Source organism: Thermobia domestica, chromosome 7, assembly GCF_964235325.1.
Source record: "Thermobia domestica chromosome 7, izTheDome1.hap1.1, whole genome shotgun sequence".
In the NCBI taxonomy this organism is placed as follows: domain Eukaryota; kingdom Metazoa; phylum Arthropoda; class Insecta; order Zygentoma; family Lepismatidae; genus Thermobia; species Thermobia domestica.
In genome coordinates, this window is record NC_137460.1 from 88282653 (window position 1) to 88303919 (window position 21267).

Genomic DNA, 21267 nt, shown 5'->3' on the forward strand with positions numbered 1-21267 from the left:
CGACTCGACTCGTGTCTCGACTCGAAAATTCGAGTCGAGAAATACGTTTGTCTCGACTCGTCTCGAATTTTACAAAGTGTGTCTCGACTCGAATCTCGACTCGAATTCGAGTCGAGTCGAGTCGAGATTCGAGACATGTCTCGACTCGAGCGCATCCCTAAGAAGCAAGCACTGTACCACTTAGCCACCGTGCCCCCCTTAGGAATAGATTTCACCTCAGCTCTTATTCTTCTACTGAAATTACGCGAACACTGGTAACCCACGTTGATCATAATCGGAGATATGCTCCGAGTGGATTTTGTGCCTCTGAAAGGAAAATCCTCCCCCCTCAAAATCATTACTAATAGAACTTATTCTTGGGATGCTTATTCTTGGAATGGACTCCAAAACTCCACTTCTCTTTATCTCTTAATGTTTTTACTCCGACATCTATCAACAGAAGCAGGGGCGGATCCAGGATATGATCAAAGGAGGGGCTAAACCATATTTTGCCGTTTTACCCAGTGTAACGCAGGATTGAAGTCCATTTTATTCAGTGTATACCTCAGCGTCAGAGAGGGGGCTATAGCCCCTATAGCACCCCCTGGATCCGCCACTGAACAGAAGTACGGACGTACCCATTCTATAAGATACCGTACTTAGGCATAACGTAGTTTGAAAGTCTATAAACAATTAAGAAAAAAGAGAAGAAGAAAGAATATATTTTCACAGTATTAGATTGTAGAAATCTTGTAGAGAATTCAACTGAAAAGATTTTTGTAGCTATACATAGAAAAGTACATTTTAAACTTCGCTTGAAGCTAAAATGGCGGAATTGGATTTGAGTTTGTTCCCTCCTCCGCGAGTGAAAAGCATGCATGCATACATTCATCGTCTACGGAGCATCCTGAAGTTCGAAAGGGAAGAGCTGTCCATCCCCTTCTTCGATTTTTCAATCTGCAAATCGTATGCTAAATCGGCATCGACGGTGACAGAAAGAAGCAGCAGGTGATGTGAAGTCTGCGGGGCAACGCATGCGCTTCCAGTACAAGAGGGTGGAGCAAACGCAAATTGAGTTTCAAATGCAAAACAGTTGAAAAGAGGAGGTGCTTTTTTTAAAAGACCCTTTTATCTTAAAAATATATTGGCGCATCAAATATTATATTATGTATATTATTCTGAATAAGTGTGTACTCGGATTTATTGTCATACTAGAGTTATGAGTATATATTTATATTGCCTAGTTTGTTTTTTAAAATCTTTTTCAGACATTATGAGAAAGATATTTCAGTCGCGTTTATCTCTGTCAAAGGCTTGCGGGCTAGATTCTTGTGAAAGCTTACAGTGAATAATAGATCAGGACTTTTTGAAAATAAAATCATGGAAATTGTTGATGATTTTTTTTTTCCTTTGAGAAATTGTAGAATTTGTCTTTTCTCTCGTTTTCAAGACAATGAAATGAAATCTTTAAGATTTACGTCCCACGTTTATACCGGCTAGGCTAAAGGAGAAGGTGATGATGAGAAACGAATGGAATGATAGAATGAATAAAGTGGGAGGAAACGGGAGAACCCCGAGGAAACACATGCACACGGTGTTTGCCCACTACAAAGTTCAACTGGCGCGAGCTGGGATCGAACCAGAGACCCACGCACCAGAGTAGAACGCTCCACCACTATTTTCAAGACAAAATAGAAATATGAACTTGTAAATTGTTACTATTACTCACTACTACTACTGCTATTACTACTATTATTACTACTACTACTACAAATAATAATAATAATAATAATAATAATAATAATAATAATAATAATAATAATAATAATAATAATAATAATAATAATATGTCGCTTTGATCTGAATAGGACAAATAACGTAATTCAGCTTAATCTTGATGGTCACCACTTCGGCTCCTAACGCTATTATATATTATTACTTAATACGATCATTTCCACCAAGAATCGAGCCCGGAATCTCATCTCAGCATGCAAGACACTAGGAATGCGCGAGATTTTTTTAAAAAATGTTAGCAATATTTTAATTCCTCTGCAGGGTTGAAGCTGAACTAACTTTGACTAAAACTTTTTTTTCTTTTCTTTAAAATCTATTCTTTTGAATAATAATAATAATATGCAAATTATTATTCAGATAAGTAGTTGCCACAATTTCCTATTTGCTTTAATTTCCAATATATTGAAACCACATGTTTGCGAATTATGCACTGTTTCGGAATTATTATAGCTATGCGACTTTTTTTTTATGTTCCTTTTTGAAATGGATGTTGCAGACAGACCAGAAGTGTTCCTAGTCAGTTTGTAGCATAGTTTAAAAAAAAAAGTTCACCATTATGTAAGAGCAGATGTTCCTGTATTGTATACTTTTCCCTTTCTATTGTAGACGGAAATCTTTTCAGTGCTGAACAACAGAGTAGGAAGCTTTTGCATTTTATAATATGGCAAATAATATCTTGAATCTATTATTATTATTATTATTATTATTATTATTATTATTATTATTATTATTATTAGTGGCGTATTTACGATTTTATTTCGGGGGGCTTAGCTAACTTTTGCCCTGGAAATGTGAAAATTCTGCAAGATATATCATTTACTTCAATATAGTAAATAATATTTTCGGGGGGCTTAAGCCCGGAAGCCACCCCCTTAAATACGCTACTTATTATTATTATTATTATTATTATTATTATTATTATTATTATTATTATTATTATTATTATTATTATTACTGTCCACGAGACGAAACGAGAAATAATATTTTCTTGATTCGTCTCATAAATTTTGAGGAAATCTCGTGTCGATTCTCGACGAATTCGTATCTCGTCTCGATTCTCGAAAACATTTTATCGTCTCACCTCGACTTTTCCTCGTCTTGTTTTGTAAATTTATGTACAAAATTTATGCTCTAATTTTTTTTCTTAATTCGGAGCATTAAACTAGAAATTTCATTCTATTTCATTTTACTTTTTGCATTAAGAAAAAATGAAAAATTAAAATGAAATATTTGAGTTTTATCCCATGGTTCTGGCGGTTAGGCTAGAAGAGACAGACCGTGATGATGAGAAATGGTGATGATAATGCAATAGTAGAATGAAGAAAGTGGAAGGGAACTGGAGAACCCTGAGAAAACCCATGCAGATGGTGTTTTTATTTTCTTAATGTCATCTAGAAGTTATCACATTTCTTCCACATCTCGAGACATCCACAAAGGGGTATGATAACAGCATTATTTATTATTGAAGTATATCGTGTAATGACTTGCGTACTTTCAAACGTTGATATATATTCTTCACTCTGTTCGAACAATAACATTATCAATTTATATAGTCTTTATATGATGAATAATATAATACTCAAACAGTATTTGGCACTTCTACGAACAAGTGTTGCCCATGAAATTCAAGAAATTTCTTGTTTCGCTTCGAATTTGAAAATCTATTTCTCGACTTGACGTCTCGAAATTTCTCGTCTCGTGAACAACTTATTAATTAATATTTAACTACATTTTAAATTTGGAACAGAGTTTCTCAAACTGTAATCCATGGACCACAAGTGGTCTTGAAGATTTACCTTTATGGCCCTTGTAGTAAATTCAGCATAATAATAATAATAATAATAATAATAATAATAATAATAATAATAATAATAATAATAATAATAATAATAATAATAATAATAATAAAACAGAAAAATAAAATTCAAGTGAAATACGTTAACACACTACAAACAATCGAGAATCTCAGACGGATATAGATTCTATAATTTAAAAAAATCAAAATAATTCAAATTTTAATCATAGATAGATATATATACAGGGTTTTCATAAAGTCTGGACGGATTTAATTTGCTTATAATTTTCATAAAAATGCTCATATTGAAATCAAATAAAGTGCAAACGGTAGCGGAAGGATTAAATTTTTACCTGTAATCTGCACCAGCTCAGTTCAATCACCGCCACACCTCCAACCGGGCGCCATTTGGACCGTCTAGGAATCGACTTCTGTGGGCTGTTGATGATGCTTTCCCTTACTCTGCTCACTGTTGCAGGCGATGTTGGCGGCCTCCCACTTCGAGGACGGTCCAGGACGCTTCCTGTCTCCAAGAACTTAGCATGCCACTTTTGGGTTGCACTCTCAGTCGGTGCCGGCTTTTTGAACTCTTTGGTGAACTTTCGACACACCAGAATTAGTGATTTTAGCTCTGCGTACCACAGAACACATTCCGCTTTCTCTTTCACCGACGCCATCTTTGATACGGTAAAAAAAATAGTCTTCTCAGAGAAGTTTTTCATCTATTTATTTCTTTAAAAGACACAAACACCAATACAGCTTACAACTTACTTTTAACAGTCAACATTGAGTTGAGTTGAGTTGATTTTAGTTTAGCGTCCCGTTCAGCAGCGAGGCTATATGAGACGTGGACCTACTGATTAACGTGGAATCCGAACCACATGAGCTCCCGCCGGGAATCGAACCCGGGTCTCCCACGCCAACAGTCAACATTGAAACAACAATGAAAACAACAATGGATAGAATTTGGTAAGAAACTGACCCTTGCCCTCCCTCTCCTTCTCTCAACGTGTTCAGAGTTGCCGCTTATCTAACAGTGTTGCCAACTAAAAATTTAATCCTTTCGCTACCGTTTGCACTTTATTTGATTTCATTATGAGCATTTTTATGAAAATTATAAGCAAATTAAATCCGTCCAGACTTTATGAAAACCCTGTATAGATATATATATATAATATAGGGTGGCCCAAAAGTAGGAATACAGTTCCGTACTGATCAACTCATAGCTTTTTATATCATTTCTTATTGTTATCCATCAGGTAGACTTGTTTCTTTATTATTTCTTCTCAATGTTTTTTTGCTTATATCTTAAGCCTGGAAGAGCTGAATGAAATAAACTTATAAGCTTGAATGTTATACTTGATCAATGCAGGAATATATACCTACTTTTGGACCACCCTATATATATATATATATATATATATATATATATATATATATATATATATATATATATATATATATATATATATATATGGCCCTTCTATAGCTATGTATATTTAAGAGAATATTGATTAATACTAATTCTTAAATTATAAGTATATTGATATTCACTTAAAATCAATATCACTAAAAAAAAAATAAATAAAATAAAATAAATCTGCTTTCGAAGGGGTTGAGAATATTGTGGTCTATAGAACTTTCTGACTAATAAAGTAGTCCTCGCTTGAAAAAAGAGTTTTGACTTGACAAACGGTGATTTAGAATAATAGAATCTGAGACTTGAGTAACTGCATTTAAAATCGTTGATGGAATGAACGGAATTTAAGAGTCCACATTTAGCTCAAGGCTGTATATGCTTTGCACTAGGGATGGTCAAAACCGGTTTTTATAAACCTGTTTCTAGAAAAACCGAAATCCGCAAAAACGGCATTTCGGTTTTCTCCAAAACCGGTTCGGTTTTTCGCCGAAACCATTTTCGTTTTTCTCCTAAACTGGTTCGTTTTTTCACCGAAACCGGTTCGGTTTTTCAGGGGAACCAGTTTCGGTTTTCTCCAAAATCGGTTCGGTTTAAACTAAAATTGGTTTCGCTTTTCTCCAAAACTTGGTTCAGTTTCTCACCAGAGTAGAGCTTCGTTGTTCTCCGAAAAACAGATCCGTTTACAACAATAGCAGTTTTGCTTTAAAATATATTGTTTTTTTAGGTATATCAGTTTCGGTTTACACGTCCTTTTTATGAGAATTCCCGACGAAACACTATTCCGGTCAGAAATAGAACCAGTTTTGGAAAAAAAACTGAAAACGATTTTCGAGTAAACCGAAACCGGTTTCGGTAAAAAAACGAACCGGTCTTTGGAGAAAACCGGAAACGGTTTTGAAGAAAACTGAAATCAGATTCGGTGAAAACCCGAACCGGTTTTGGTGAAAACCGATAACCGGTTTCGGTTTAAAAAGTTTTTGAAAATTTTAAAAAAACAGTTTCGGTTTTCCTAAAAACCGGAAACCAAAAAAACCTGTTTTTGTGGCCACCACTACTTTACACTTAACATATTTCTCTCCTTAACTGTTATATTCTTCTGTTCCTGTCGAGCTCCGGAAGCCCAACGTTGTACTGTTCAATCATTTCGACATCACAGATCTAGGCTTCAAATCAGTAGCTTGACACTCGTTACTGTGCTCGATGTCACTACTTCTGTCTGGGTTCATTTCTAAAAACTTTCTCACATCACATTTAATTCACTTTATGTTCTCTGAGACATTTGAAGTTAATCCACCTTAGTCATCCAACGTAACGTTTTGAGATGCATCGGACACCAGGTATGTCGTGTTTCTTGAAGTTATTGCTTCGAGTTCCTTAAAGAAGCTTTGAAAGAAGTTGCTAGATTATTTTTAGATTCCTCTCTTTCTTTCCCAATTTCTCTTTTCTAATTTCAATCTTTTTTAACTTGCAGCCCCATTTTCCGTTCCAGAATAATCTACATTTCATTGTCTTAATACACATTTTTTTTTAAATTTAAAAGCATATCACAAACTTTACTCCTCAACGTTTTCTAAAAGCTAAACGATCACAAAAAATATTTTTAAAAGATACACCTTTCCTTTGTTCGAAATCGTTAGAAAAGACTGAAGTCGCTCATTCTTCAATTAAGTGGTTTTAACGACACATTAACCCGCAAAGACAATTTGTTTAGTTATTAAGTTGTTTGCAAGGTCAAATGTTAACCAATAGTAGAAAGTTTTTAGAAAAAAGATACCAACGCAAAGATATACGACCCACTGCTCTAGTTCAGTGGTTCTCAACCGATGTGTCGCGACACACTGGTGTGTTATGAAATTTTAGAATTTAAAAATCATGAAGAACTTAAGAATAATTAGTTAAAATCGAGACAGACTATACCAGTCAATTCTTCCAGCGGTAGCATAATGCTCACAGTCAGTGCTATATAGGGTCATTATAAAAACTAATTGTATAACGAAATACTTTGGATAGTTTAATAATTACCTGTACCTTGGGCAGAAAATGCTCATACATGTGCACTATACTTAATAGAATGTTAATTTAATAATAACAAAAGAAGAATGTTTTTAATATATGTAAAAATATATATTATGGGATAGTATTATGTAGTTGGTTGCTATGTAGTTGTTTATGGATACCTAATCATCTTGTATGTGTGCATGACAATTTGAATGAAAATACATAAAAGTGTATCAACTAATAAACCATTAGATACCGTTCATCGACTTTATAATTTTGATAGAAAAGGTGAGAATAATAATAATATGTATAATTATTAAATATATTTTTACATGCAAACTATTACTACCACTCGAGATTCATATATCAACGATCGAACCAGGTTGACGACTACCCTTGGTGAGTCGTTATAAAAATTTTGGTGCCGAAACCCGGGAATTGCTGTAAATTCATATCCCGAAGCAAAGTAAGGGTGAATTTACTTTTGTAATAAAGTTAATGAATACAAATTTCACAAGACTGAGAAGTGGTAAAATAATTATAAGAAAAATGAACGGTGAGGCAATAGGAAATGAATCCAATGATGGTGACAACGGTGAACATAGTGTAGCACCAGGAATGACATCAGAAGACCGAATCTTGCTAGCCTTACAGCGACAATTGATTCAGATGTCTACCGAATTAAAGCAGACGATAGAGCAGAAGTCCGAAGAATCCAACAAGCAATGCGAAGAATTGAAGCAGACGATAGAACAGAAGATCGAACAGAAGTTCGAAGAATCCAACAAGCAATACGAAGAATTGAAGCAGACGATAGAACAGAAGATAGAGCAGAACTCCGAAGAATCCAACAAGCAATACGAGGAATTAAGCAGACGAATGGAACAGAAGTCAGATGAAACGAAACAATTAATTATCCAGACGATGAACGATATCACCTCGCAGTTCGAGGAAAAGTTAAAAGGAATATCTGAGGAATGCCAGGATAATCACAACCACCTGAGCCAAGAAATCAGTGATGTAAAAAAGGATTTAGAAGTAATAGAATCTTCTGTTCAACAGCAAAAGATTCAGGTCATCAATAATTCTAACAACATACGTGCAAATACGCAATTGATAGCTACTCTACAGGAAGAAATTAGAACGCTACAGGTTAAGGACAACACATACCACAATAATATGGGTAGTGATCGCTTGGAGTTTCCCCACTTACCAGAGATGACTTCGCCTTCACCTGTGTCTGATGAGGATATTATTTTGGAAGAAATTCATCCGAAGAGGACAGATGGGCGTGAAAGGGATGGTGCAACGACACATCACGTCATGGATAGGAATTGTCACCCAATAAGTACACGGAATGATAAAAGGAAGGTAAAGTTAAGTGTTAAGATGAGTGAAATACGGGCTATGAGTAAATTCAGTGGTAAATGTAATGAGAACGCTACTTCTTTCCTGGAAAAATTTCAGGACGAATGCAATATAATGTGTATAGATAGATCACAATATATGAAATTAATCCCTCATGTATTACTCCCACCATGTTCTTTATGGTTTAAAGCAGTACGTGATCACATCAATACATATGATGAATTTAAGGCAGCACTGATCGCGAATTATGAAAATGACTTTTTACTTGCAAATCGAGATGCCACCATTAGAAATCAACATTTCAATCCTCGTTTGCACAAATCTGTTGTTGAGTTTGTTGTAAATACATACAACGAATTAAAAATCGTTAATCCATTGCAATCGGAATCTAGAATAATAGCATCGATTCGAAATTTGCTCCCATTTAAGTTACAACAGATCTTGTTCTCTACACAGTGTATGAGTTTCAATCATTTATTAATGCTTGTCCAATGCTATGAAACTCAATACCATGCTATGAATCAACAAGCAGGAGTAGGTAAAAATAAGAATAATTCAGATCATTTTGTACCTGTTCGGAATCTGAATATCAGAAGTGTGAACGATACGGAACATAACCTAAGCCGAGTAAATTCTAGCAATCAAAACGAACGAAATAGGCAAAGTTATGTAGGGAATCAGCCTAACCTAATTAATCGTGATAATCCTGATGTCAAATCACCCAACAGAAGTAGACATAAAAACAATTGGAATATAGGGCGAAATTACAGGAATACAACAAGCTACATGGATAGACGTAATTGGAGGTCAAGAGATGGCACTTCGTATCAAAATCAGAATCACGATGAAATACATGTACAACATATTGCGGAACCTAATTATGATTGTGCAGTACAATGTACTTTATTAGAATCATGTTCAAGTATGAATGTAAGCTGATTACCGTTAATGAAATTAGGTTAAATCCATATCAGTTATAGATTCTTGTGAACTTTTATTTTTAAGTTTATGTGTTAATATCAATAATGAAAACAATTCTTATAACTTCGCTATTCAGGCAATATGAGGAATTATAATTCGATTCATAATTGATTAAAAGCAAAGATTATTTATATTAGATTGACTTGTGTTGAAAACTTAACTGCCAAAGATTATGTTAAGTATAAGATTCATTCTATTAAGTTAATTATTCAACGAATGTCTTGAATGAGATTCTTCTATATTTTGATGCCTTATTGATCCAATGTTTATTTTAAAATATCACCTAATATAATTATTATATAATGCGCCCTGGATAATGGTAACTCATGTTTTAACTGTAATTACTTCTTACGATTTTGACTTCGCACCCTTCAAAGATTAAATAAATAGGCGACGACGTTTTAATAATAAAATATAATAATAATGTAATGAATGATAATGAAATAAATATAATTAATGTAATAAAAAATAAGTATTAATGAAATGAAAGATTTGTTATAAATGTATCTATATCTATGATATGTAATGAAGATACATACGAGGAGCGATCAAAATGTGATGAACATATGTAATGTAAGACCATTATTGTAATCGGACCAGTGGTTCTTGAAGATAAAAGCCAAGCTTGCTTATGACTTTTATATTCAGTCCAATTGTCGGGCGACATTTTATATAACGAAATACTTTGGATAGTTTAATAATTACCTGTACCTTGGGCAGAAAATGCTCATACATGTGCACTATACTTAATAGAATGTTAATTTAATAATAACAAAAGAAGAATGTTTTTAATATATGTAAAAATATATATTATGGGATAGTATTATGTAGTTGGTTGCTATGTAGTTGTTTATGGATACCTAATCATATTGTATGTGTGCATGACAATTTGAATGAAAATACATAAAAGTGTATCAACTAATAAACCATTAGATACCGTTCATCGACTTTATAATTTTGATAGAAAAGGTGAGAATAATAATAATATGTATAATTATTAAAGATATTTTTACATGCAAACTATTACTACCATTCGAGATTCATATATCAACGATCGAACCAGGTTGACGACTACCCTTGGTGAGTCGTTATAATTGGTTTCACTATTATAATAGATATTATTATTATTATTATTATTATTATTATTATTATTATTATATCGTGTGTCGCGATGTCCTAGGCGTTTAGTAAAATATGTCGTCAGTCAAAAAAAAATGAGAACCACTGCTCTACAATGCTGCCAAAATGTCTTGATCCGTGGTAAAAATGCGAACTAAACCTCACACCCTCAACACACCCACGCGTTGAGCCAATAGGAATTCAGCTGTTGCTAAGCGAGAGAGCGGATAACGAAAGGGAGTGGAATTCCTTCAGCCCATCGCAGCGCTTGGAACGGAAGACTAAGTGTCAAGACAATGTGGTAGATCTATAGTTACTTACCGCTTCAGGGATAGGCATAATGTGTTTGTTGCTTCTAGATAAAAGTATAAAAAATAAAAATACAACATAATGAAAAGGAAGGGTTTTTAAAAAAGTAATAAAGCAAATAAGGTGCTTTTAAACAACTGCTATCAGCCAAGTGAATACAAGATTAGACAAATTGCTAAGTCTGTACAGGACGCGGATTTTCTGTGTTTTACTGGGGCGCTAGTATGGATGACAGGTGGAAAGCATTTAGTTAACAACAATCAATGCTGGCAAATTCAAATGTGTTAAGGATAGAAGTAAGTTCAATCGTGTGTAATCAGGTAGAGGACTCTACAGGAGAATGTGATAGTTCTGTAAGTGTCGACATCTACCACATTTACAAGTATGAAGCTGCTGATATGGTCTGATTCTGAGATGCTATAGTGTTGCCAAAATGTCTTGATCCGTGGCAAAAATGCGAACTAAAGCCCACACCCACGCGTTGAGCCAATAAAGGTTCAGCTGTTGCTAAGCGAGAGAGCTTTGGTGAAAGGGAGTGGAATTCCTTCAGCCGATAGCAGCGCCTGGAACGGAAGACTAGGTGTCAAGTCAACGTGATATATCTTTAGTTGCGAAATTTTAGAATTTAATAAACTAACTAATTAGAATTAATTTTGAAACAAATTGTACGTACCAGTCAACGCCTCGAACGGCAGCAAGAATCTACTTTCTCATAGAAACTTGTAGACTTACATTATTATTAGTGGCGTACACAAGGGGTTTCGGTGTTCTAACCCCCTTGAGCGAGATATTAAGAAAAACAAATATTCACTATATTTGTTATATTCACTATATATTACAAAAATCATACATGTCTTGAAAGGATATGAGTTTTATGCTTAATGAAACTCTGCGTACGCCACCGACTATTATATTTGTTACTTTAAGAATAAAAAATAAACAAGTGTGTCATGATGTCGTGAGTATGAAGTGTGCCATCAATCAAAAAAGGTTGGGAAGCACTGTGCTAAGCAATAGCGTTAACAGAATTTTGATAGGGTGATGATTAATTTTATTACCAGCATTAGGTTTCCTAAAATTGGATGGAAGTAAGCTACCCAAAATTACAATAATTTCGCGTAGCTCACGTTCCTGCTTTCTACCCGGAACTCTTTATATATATGCGGGGCGACGCAAATCTTTTTTCAACATTAAGGGGGGGGGCGGGTAAGAACGTTCCCATAATCTTTATTTTTTAAGCTATGATCAAAATATTTATGAAGGGGGAAAACAACCCTGTGATGGATCAGGGGAGCAGAGTTGTCTTCAACATTGCGAGGCGGGCAGATTTGAGGTTTATTCTGGGGGGGGGATATAAATTTCATCTAACATTCCTTTGTGGCAGTCGGACACAAATCATCACATTTCTCTTCATGAAATACATTTCATATCGGATTATTTGGGCGGATAGTCCCCTCAGTTTCTTAGATTGGTGGGGACATGTCCCCTTCATCCCCCTCGGATTTGCGCCATTGTATATACGGGGCGTAGATCATGTATATATAAGGCGTTCCAGGTAGTAAGGAGGAACGCACCATAACTATCCGAAACGACTCTCAATCATCGATTCTTGAATTACAAGATGGAGCAACAACCTCTCGTGGCCAGAATTACACTTACACTTAGGACTCTTGTCGTTTTTGACACACAGGCTAATTTCATATTCTGAATATATACCCCTATCTTCCCAATACCATAATTTAACTGATACAATTGCCAACAACATAGTAAGAAAAATGAAACATCTTTCTAAAACAAAGTGTATGCATCGGCCGGGAATCGAACTCGGGCCGCCCGCGTGGCAGGCGAGCATTCTACCACTGAACCACCGATGCTCTTTAGCAACTTTTTTTACTTTCTAAATATTATGCACAACATTGGATCTGTCTGAAGCCGTTCTTTCCCAACTCTTCATATTTTCCTGTAAACGCTGAAATACGTGTCTGATAATCTTAAATGAGATTATATACCCAATTTCACTTGTATTTACCTTTCATAGATTCCGAAACATGGTCATTTTAATATAATAATCGCTACGATATCTTCTTCATTTCCTCGTTCAATCCACTCCCCCCCCCCAAATTCTTAGTATACATCTTACGCATGGGCACCCGAAGGGGAAGCAGTATGGGGCCCACCCCTTGGCTCAAGAAAACTATTTAAATTTCTTAAGTTTTTCTTAGTACAAATACAAAATGCCAAAAATAATATAGCAACCAGGGAGATGCCCCTGTAGAAAATTTTCTTCGGTCGCCCATGATCTTACGTCACAAATCCTATGCACAGTAAAATCCTTTCTATTTATTATTCCAGTCTCTATACAAGTGTTCACGGTAAATTAAGTGGCTTTTTAGGCACTGAGTTGAAAATATCAGAAAAGTACAGAACAAAATTGAGAGGAAAAAATGTGAAAATGTGTTATGAAAATTGAAAAATAGATTTCAACTTTGTGACATTATAACGTTAACCTTTAAAATTTAAATGGTCTCCTTTCACCATTCCCCTTCCCACATTGCACACCTGATAGTTACGCCACTGCTAGGAGCTCTAACCATGAATTATTTTTAAAACTGTATATTTTATTGCTATATAGCTATAATGTACGGAGAACGTCCTACCCTGCTCGCAACCTTAGGGAGTGTGTTTTGGAAATCACGTGTGCTTTTGGCTGATCCCCAGGTGAAAGCGAATCTTCTTTCTCCGTGGTCCGAGAGACCACGAAATTTAGCGAAAAAAGAAAAAGAATAAAAATTTTTATTTTCAGTGTGTTAAGTGCAAGAATGTAGTGAATAGGAATTCAATTTATTAAAGTACTATGGCAACCAGGTAAGTTAATTTACTTTATTCTATAAATGATTTACTTACTTATTAAGATCTCAAGGAAGTTTTAGCTACAAGAACTGTTTATTTTTCATTTTTTTTAAAAGCACTGTTAGCTATATGTTTTGAAACGTGAACACTCAAGATAATATTAGGTGGTCTGAAAATTTAACGCAATTTTACAGTGTTGATTATGTAAAACTCACATGTGACACAAATAACACATAATTTCAAAAAATGACACATTAGCGCTGACAGAAACTTATGAGCATGAGGGTGCATTTACGCTCCTAAGTTTAATTTTTCATGGCGGCAATCAGTGGAGCTTAGCGTGCCTATTCTAGACTAATAAAAGATAAAACCCACAGCATTAAACTCTCCCCTACTATGTATGACTAACTTTGGATAGAGACTGTTGCACAGGAAGTCTAGTGCAAGCTAAAGCCTCCTAAATTTGCTCTCAGACAGTGGCGTACGCAAAGGGGTTCCGAGTTGTATCCCCTCCCTTGACCAAGATATTATACGAAAAAAAAAAAACAATATTTGTGGTTAGGATATGTATAGAAAAATTACCTGTGTTCCGAACAATATGAGATCGGGTGCATAAACCACCTCCACCAGGGGTACACCCACAGGGTTTACCAAATCTGGACTGCCCCCCTCAAAACTACATAACTCGACATACATTTGTACACTTTCTTAAATATACTGTATTTGTTTGGCACAGGAGCTCCTTCGTGGCTAAGTGGTTAGCGTACGCTCCTTTGGCGTGGGAGAACCGGGTTCGATTCCCGGCAGGAGCTCATGTGGTTCGAATTGCACGTTAATCAGTAGGTCCACGTCTCATATAGCCTCGCTGCCGAAAGGGACGCTAAACTAAAATCAACTCAACTTGTTTGGCACAGAAATACTTGATATAGACTAGATTTGACCTTATTCATCATCAGCACTATGTCCCTTTCTAATAAAAACAACCTAATTTTATCTGTTTTCGTGAGAATATAGGTATCAGACTTAAAAATCTATATATTAGAATGCTAGGTTTATATGTTTGTCTCCAAGGAAAAGTTTGTATGTTTGTCTCCAATCCTTTCAACAATGAGATTTCGAAAACCACAAGTGCTAGAAACGTGCCGTTTTCGCTGGTCAATTCCATATTTTGTGTAGATTGTCCAGTTCTAATTGAATATTTAAAAATGTGGCCTTTATTTCTTTATTACATTTTTAGGGTTACACTGGAAGTGTTGAAACTTTTTTTTTTTTTTTTTTTAAAAAAAAGACTATATCTTGTGAATTATACATTCCTACACAACATAGTTGTACACAGGGGTTGTATATTCTTCAAGGGTTTGTTTCATGGCCAAAAGATAATTAAAAACGAAGGATAACCATTTCTCCAAGCTAAGGTGAATATTGTTTGTAGTGTTTCGCACAATGAACACCATATATCACTGACATTATACTTAATTGTTATGTAATATATTTGCTTATTAGATACTGCAGGCAAGAAGGAAAAACACTCATCATACATGAATTAGAAACTCCAACTGGAAGTAGTGGCCCAGCGTGAAGTAATCGCTAACGCTCTCGTCTTTGGTCCCGGGTTCGATTTCCGGTGGGACCACCGGGTCGAAAAAGTGTAACAGCTTTTTCAGGCCTGCCATCTTGGGTGATGTTTTCCCTGGGCTTCCCTCACTTACACCAGACAAATGCCGGGATGGTACCTACCATAATGGTACCAGGCCGCTTCCTTCCTTCCCCCATCCTTTCTTCCTCCCCTTTCCCTGGATAGTGTGCTCGCCGAGGGTCGTTATCCTCATATACGTGACTTAGATGTCGACAGCCCAGAAATCATTCCTAATTCGAACCGGAAGTAGGCTCAATCTTGCAAAGGGTGCAAGATATTGAAAAACATAATAGAAAAAGTATCCCCTTTATGGCACTCCATATCTTGGATATCTTCCAACAAAAATTTCTGGTGCGCGCCTGCCCCCATCTTTGATGCAACTCGCTTAACGGCATTAAAATTAGAGATCATTGTAGTGTGTTTCCATAGGGTATAGTTTCCAGTCTCTGGAATACATACGTAGTAGATCCGGAATTAAATAAGGAATGAAATTTGAGTTATTAAAAATAAGCTACATAGTTTTAGTGTAAATTAAATTTTGATTAGCATAATTTGATTAACATAAAAGCAGGTGTAGCCATCCTCGTCCCCAAGGTATACGAATCTTCCTAAAAGGAATTCATACCTCTTGTCCCTGACTGGATTTTTCTTTATTATTATTATTATTATTATTATTATTATTATTATTATTATTATTATTATTATTATTATTATTATTATTATTATTATTATTAATAATAATAATAATAATAATAATAATAATAATAATAGTAATAGTAATAAATGTGTTAATCCTACGCGAAAGATGAAACTCATCCTATATTGACCAAACTTGGTTTGCCGGTAGAACTTTGACGAGCTTAGTACGCTATGAAATATTATACTGTCTGCGCCATTGGATCCTGATTTACGGGCCATCAACGTTTGTGGTTTGGACTTAGATGTTTTAAAACAAAATAAAACATAAAAACATCTAATTGCTATTTATACAAAAAAAAAAAAATACTTGGAACAAACCCGTTATTAAGCGTTATTTTGAGGTATAAAGATAAATTACGAGGCAGTGGATTTGCTCTGTCACTGATTTTCAACAGGTATGTCGCGCAGCCTTACAGGGGTGTGTCGTGAAATTTTAGCATTTAAAGTAAATATTGTGCCCTACAGAAGATCTATATATATATATATATTAGCATGAATCCTTTAATAACAAGTTAAAGTAAATTTTGAAACCTTTGAGTTTTACATCCACGGTTATGCCGGCTAAGCTGCGGTGATGATGAGAAATGAATGAAATGCTGGAATGAGTAAAGTGGGAGAACCCCGAGGAAACCCACGCACACGGTGTTTGTCCACCACAAAGTTAAGTCGGCGTGAGCTGAGATCCAACGACGGACCCCATGCACAAGAGGTGCACTCTACCACTGAGCCACCGCGGCCCAAAGTAAGTTCTGAGTTACTTGAGTTCGACATAGCGGGTGTTGCGAAAATTCGGGGCCATAGGCCTACTCTGTTCTGAATAAAGATATGAATGAACATAAAGAAGAGGAAAGTTATTAGAAGTAAATAGTTTTCAAACTAAAATGGCGAGATGTTCACTTCAACGAAACTTAGAACCAAAGAATATATAAGGTATAATAGTTTTGCATCGGCCGGGAATCGAACCCGGGCCGCCCGCGTGGCAGGCGAGCATTCTACCACTGAACCACCGATGCAACTTCTTTCTTGTTTAGTTTCGATTATATAAATTAAGAAGTTAAAGTATTCATCTCTCAAGCGTGACTATTTTTTTAATGTTCATTATCTTTATCAAGACATCAAGAGTACAATGAGCATTGCAAAGCATAGCTAGATTGGAAAGTAATTCATCACGCGAACGTTATATTTGTAATTGGAATAAATGGATGGGTAAAAAGAGAATTCCTTAATTTTGAAAGCTAACTTTAGGATCGTACACTTCACACGGACGACTCTTTCCCTGCCAGATTTCTAGACCCGGGAACTATTTAAATTTACAGTATATTTATAGTTATTCACTTGTTTCTTGCTGAAATATCAGAATTAATTAAATGATAGGTGAACATTCATCAAAATTGACTGACAGATAGTCGATTATTTCTATCAGTTGAGTATCGATAACTAATATTAGCGAAATTTTAAAAATAATAATATATTGCACAAATTACCGCTATAGTAACCTATGTTTTTAAGAAAAAAAAAAACAGAATATTAGCAGTTTTGAACAATTACGGTACTTTTGGGAAGAGGGTGGTGTGGAGAGTGGGCAGATGTAATTCGGGACATCTAGAGATGAGAAGACATATTTTTTCATGAGGCGATGAGCCTCGATGATGTGCAAAATTATTGAAATACAATTAGTAAATTCGTATGTTAATAAGTCAAACTGAAAATTAGACTTTTCCAATAACAAGGAAAGGAATACTAGTTTAAACATGGTTAAATATGATTTTATTATTGTAATGTATTTTCTTTAAAGGATTTCATTTCAGAAAGAGAGAGAGAGAGAGAGAGAGAGAGAGAGAGAGAGAGAGAGAGAGAGAGAGAGAGAGAGAGAGAAAGAGACTTTGCTTTAGATTATTTCGGCATCTCATTATCCTTTTTTTTAATCAACATAATTTAATACGAACTTTAGATGGTGTTCGAATTTAACTGAAGTCTGCTTGTCATTCGTTGTTACAATACACACATAAAAGACCTTTCCATCTCTCCTTAATTGAAAAAAAAAAGTTATAAAATCTGAGTATTCTTCCTCTTCGCTACCATACTCATTCCTTTTGGTAAGTGAAAGTCACAAAACCAATTAACAATATTAAAAAAAAAATTAGAATGTAGATGCTCCAGTATTCACAAAAATTCTTTAATAGATAGATAGATAACATTATTATTATTATTATTATTATTATTATTATTATTATTATTATTATTATTATTATTATTATTATTATTATTATTATTATTATTCGAAATTCAGGAGTGTATTGGACTGTTTGGGTTCTCAAATAATGGATTACTAAATCTCAGGCGAAAAAGTATTCCAATACAACGACTATGTAGAGGACAGACAGGTATGTTGACGGGTATCAAAGCAAAAGCGATTAAAATTTAGTAAGAAACGGTTTCCTGATTTTTATAGTGTCCCAAGAATAAGCTACATCGCTACATCTTCACCTTCATCTCTATATTCAAACCGGAAGTTGTAGAATTCAACCACTTTCGGTTTCAATGTTCATCGCAATAGAACAGAATCGACAAGACAGCGAGGAAGATTTTGGTATATATATAAAAAAAAGTAATCAGCAATGACGGCATTTGAGGGGCCATTTTTTTCGCAACAACCTAAGAACAAGGGCGCCGATTTATCTGTAAATTTGGGGGGGGGGCATTCAGATGCAAAAGGTATATATGTATGAAGGTTTTAAGACAAATTACACTCAAATTATGCCAAATATTGTATATTCATAAATACAATAGGGGATCCACATGAGCTTTTGGGGGGCCCGGGCCCCCTCGGCCCCTCAGGATCGGCACCCTTGCCTAAGAGAATTTAAAATATGTATTTTATTATTACATACAACAATTAGTACATAGCTTGCTGGGATAAAGTTAAAATTTTTACCGATGTCATTTCTGTTAGTGATAGCCGCTTGATCGTAATCTCAAATCACCCATTCTCTGTTCTTATCACTCCTCTGAAGCTGAAAGTGATTAAAGCCCACTGGAACTTCTGGATTCAATATTGATCCTTATAGAGCAAAAGCAGAAATAAATAGCCAGAAATTGTTTCTTGACATATATTTAGGATTCCCAAAATAAGCCCAGTCTCGGCTCTAATCCTTTTATTGATCTAATCCTACTTACCATTTCCGGTTTCACTGTTTTCATTGTTACAGTGGAAGAACAGTAAGAGATGGCAAGAAAGAGTTTTCAAATGTAGCTACAACAATCAAATGTAGATGCAACATTGCTACCACCTCAGGCTTTAACCCCATACTAAAACCGGAAGTCGTAGGATTTTTACTTCAACTTCTGGTTTCAATACTAACCCGTAAATTAACAGTAACAGATAGTGTAGAAAGATCTTTATATACGTATATCTTTTTATATAGGCTGCCGAAAACATTAAAAAATGAATTTTAAAGGTCTATAGCTCCAAATACTATTTGACCTACCGTAGTCGGGTCAGGACTTTAATTAGGAACTAGTATATGTTCTATTCAAATACTGTATCCATGTTTCAGAATCCTGCAGTACTTCCACAACAATTTTTATAGAGGTAGTTGGTGAATTTTTTAAACTATATGCCCGTAGTCAAACTGCGTCTATAAAAAAATGTTGCGCGAGTATAGCGCACCCATTAAAGTGAAGTTTTTTATTGTCTTTTACACTAGCGTGTCGATGGCTATCCCCATTTCGAACAGTAACTTAATTCACTTATGTTGTGGGTCCAGGTAAATGGTAGACCTGCCAACCTGGGAGGAATTTTAGGCCGGAGTTCCTCGAAATATAAACTATAATAGTAGCAGCCGTCGGAGGATGGATAGACTATCTGTCTCTCACTTACTCTCTCTCTCACACACACGCACACGTGTAAACACAGCTAGGCCCTAAATTCGATCCGTTAGTTTCTACTGTGAGTGACCAACACAAAATTGTCTAATGATGGGGAACAGGTGCCTATGGATGAGGAACAGGTACCCACTATTATTGTAGTTCAATGTATACTTTATTTCAGCCGAAAAATAAATTAGGTGAAATTTCAACGGTATTTTTTAACCCTTGGATGCATAACAGGGGTCTTTTGGACCCCAAGCCTTTTTTCTTCCTTCACATCTCCCTTGCCATATGATACAGAAAATCCTAATTTGATGACTTTTATTCCTACAATATCTTCTTTTTTCGTGTAAAGTCATTTCTCAAATTTCTTTCAAGTTTCTGAAAAACAGTCGATTTTAATCGATACCCTCATTTTCCATGCACCTAAGGGTTAAAGAAAAGGTATGTTAAGCGGTTACTTTCTCCCCCCTACCCGTTTCGACTATGCGGGAGTTTGCTACTTTGTTGCGGGAGAGAAGAAGTAAACGTCAAAATGCGGGAGATTCGCTAGGTCTGAAATGGCAACGTTGCATTTTCATTTAACATTGGGCGCATAAAGAGTGTACAGCCGAAACGGTTTGTCCGGTTTAAAAAGTTCCTTCACTTTAGATTGAAAACATCATATTTAGGATGGATTGGAAACATCATATAAATTGTCTCTCTTAGGCTCGGTTCATATTCATGGCACATTAAACTATTTAACAAAATTTTTGAAACATTTTTCCTAATTAATAATCAACCAATTAAGTTTGGAAACCTTATGGTGGTAGTATACTTTAAAAAGATACCGCAAATTACCCACGTTTCGGCAATAAATTTAAGCGAAGTTGAGAGGATAATAAATCATTGTTACTATTGAAATATATTGTGCCTTAATTTGTGCACCGGATTTTAGTACCCGATAATCTTGGCATCAAACAATGCAATATATTTCTGAACATCATATAAAGACAAAAAATATGTATCTTTCAATTTATTCCGCAGTAAATTAACACGTCGTTCATTCTCAATGTTTAAAGGAGTATTTCGTCTCATCTGATGCGGAACAAAGTTGACACAATCGTCTTGACACGATCTAGATACGCCTTGCAATCTACATTTGCTCATGCAAAAGTACTAAGTAAACTTTTGCAAGAGATGAACTGTTTTGGTAATTTCCATTTATATGACTGAGAAAAACATTGAGGATCATCGCATTGGTGGTTCAGTGGTAGAATGCTCGCCTGCCACGCGGGCGGCCCGGGTTCGATTCCCGGCCGATGCAATGTCTATTTTACCTCATACAATTAAATACATTTTCTCCTGTATTGTCTATTCTTAGCTTCCTATAGTCTTGTGTAAATATAGGCGGCAGTTTTTAAACGCCACTTTTTGCAATAGGTCGATTTTTTAAAAGAAAATTTGAGT

The 21267-nt window shown here is 35.2% G+C and overlaps 1 long non-coding RNA gene and 3 other non-coding genes across 5 annotated transcripts in view; 2 read left to right on the forward strand and 2 right to left on the reverse strand.

Moving 5' to 3' along the window:
• Positions 1 to 12566: 12566 nt before the first annotated feature.
• On the reverse strand, positions 12567 to 12637 carry TRNAG-GCC (transfer RNA glycine (anticodon GCC)). Its single transcript has one exon. It is a non-coding gene; the product is annotated as a tRNA-Gly (tRNA).
• Positions 12638 to 13457: 820 nt separating this feature from the next.
• Positions 13458 to 21267, forward strand: part of LOC145690277 (uncharacterized) — a 390913-nt gene continuing 383103 nt past the window's right edge. For both annotated transcript variants that reach the window (XR_014132186.1, XR_014132185.1), the window contains exon 1: positions 13458 to 13628. This is a non-coding gene — a long non-coding RNA (uncharacterized LOC145690277). The remainder of the gene's footprint in view (positions 13629 to 21267) is intronic.
• Positions 16891 to 16961, reverse strand: TRNAG-GCC (transfer RNA glycine (anticodon GCC)). The gene has a single exon. It is a non-coding gene; the product is annotated as a tRNA-Gly (tRNA).
• Positions 21054 to 21124, forward strand: TRNAG-GCC (transfer RNA glycine (anticodon GCC)). Its single transcript has one exon. It is a non-coding gene; the product is annotated as a tRNA-Gly (tRNA).